Source organism: Chrysochloris asiatica, unplaced genomic scaffold (genome assembly GCF_000296735.1).
Source record: "Chrysochloris asiatica unplaced genomic scaffold, ChrAsi1.0 scaffold00028, whole genome shotgun sequence".
Classification (NCBI taxonomy): domain Eukaryota; kingdom Metazoa; phylum Chordata; class Mammalia; order Afrosoricida; family Chrysochloridae; genus Chrysochloris; species Chrysochloris asiatica.
In genome coordinates this window covers 7,488,271-7,489,884 of record NW_006408546.1, presented here as the reverse complement: position 1 = coordinate 7,489,884, position 1,614 = coordinate 7,488,271, and positions in this window count along the sequence as shown.

Genomic DNA, 1,614 nt, shown 5'->3' with positions numbered 1-1,614 from the left:
TCAAAATACGATTCATTAAAAAAAAACATAGGATCATTTGGATTTCATCAAAATTTACTTAACACTTCAAAACACACCATTAAAAAAAATGAAAAGATAGGCCAAGACATGGAAAAAAAGATCTGCAAACCATATATCTGATAAAAAATCTGCATCTAGAATATACAAATAACTCTAACAACTCAAGGATAAGAAGACAAACAACCTAATTAAAAAAAACACAACCTAAATTAAAAACAAGCAAAGATTTGATCAGACATTTCAACAAAAATGTATACAGTCAATAAGCACATGAAAAAAATCTCAACATCATTAGTTGGTGTTGTTAAGCGCCAATGAGTTGGTTCTGACACATAGCGACCCTGTAAAGGTTTTCTGAGGAAAGGCAGGGGAATTTGAAATGCCAATCTTGAGGTTCAAACTTGCAGTCCAGCGCATTATTCTGCATTTCATTAGCGAAATCAATTAGTGAAATGAGATAGCATTTCACACACACTAGGATTTGCTGTTGTTGTTTATAGAGTAGGTTAAACTCATAGGACCCTGTATAGGGTTTCTAAGGAGTGGCTGGTGTGTTTCAACTGCCAACCCTGTGGTTCAAACCAATCTTGCTGTCCAGTGCTTTATCCCACAGCACCACACCAGGACACCCACACTAGGATGGCTATAATATGTGTGTGTGTGTGTGTGTGTGTCTATAAGACAGATAATAACAAGTATGGACGAGGACGTGGCACAACTGAAGCCCTCATACATTCTGAGTTGATGTGCAGCAGCTGTGGAAAACAGTTTATACATTTCTTAACAAGTCATGTATAAATTTATCGTAGCTGTTGTTATTAAGTGCCGTCGAGTTGGTTCCAACCCATAGCGACCCCATATGAGGTTTCCAAGTAGCGGCTGGTGAGCTTTAACTGCCAACATTATGGTTAGCAGTAAAGTGCTAATCATACAGTGCCACTCCAGGACCCAAAAAGGTGTATATACACAATGATATGTGCATGAATGCACATAGCAGCATGATTAATTACATTAAAAAAGTAGAACCAATCCAAATGTGCATTAAAGGTGAATGAATAAACAAAATGTGATATACCCATACACTGAAATATTAGTCAATAATAAAAAGTAACACATTAGAAGTTCCTGAACTACCAATGTCTGACTTAAGGTCACCTCCTACTTGCTCTTTAACGTTATGTAAACTCAATCTCACTTTGAAATGAATGAACCCCTTCTCTCAGCAAGTTCTTTATCATTTCACCCTCTCTTGCTACACTTGCAGTTTTTAGATGACTGAAAAGGCTTGAGCCTTTTCTTGCATTAAAGTAAGGCTAAATACATCAGAGAAATGCAAATCAAAATATCAATGTGGTATCATTGGACTCTGGTATTAACAGCAAAGTTAAAACAGAAAACAACAAATGCTGGTGAGGGTGTAAAGAGACTAGTGCCCTCATACACTGTGGGTTGGACTGTAAAATGGTACAATCACCCTGGAAAATGGTATGGAACTTTCTCAAAAGTTGTAAATAGAAACTCCAGATGACCCAGCAAAACTGGTATCTAGATCCTCAAGAAAAACCAGCTGTGTCATGAGTTGATATATGCACA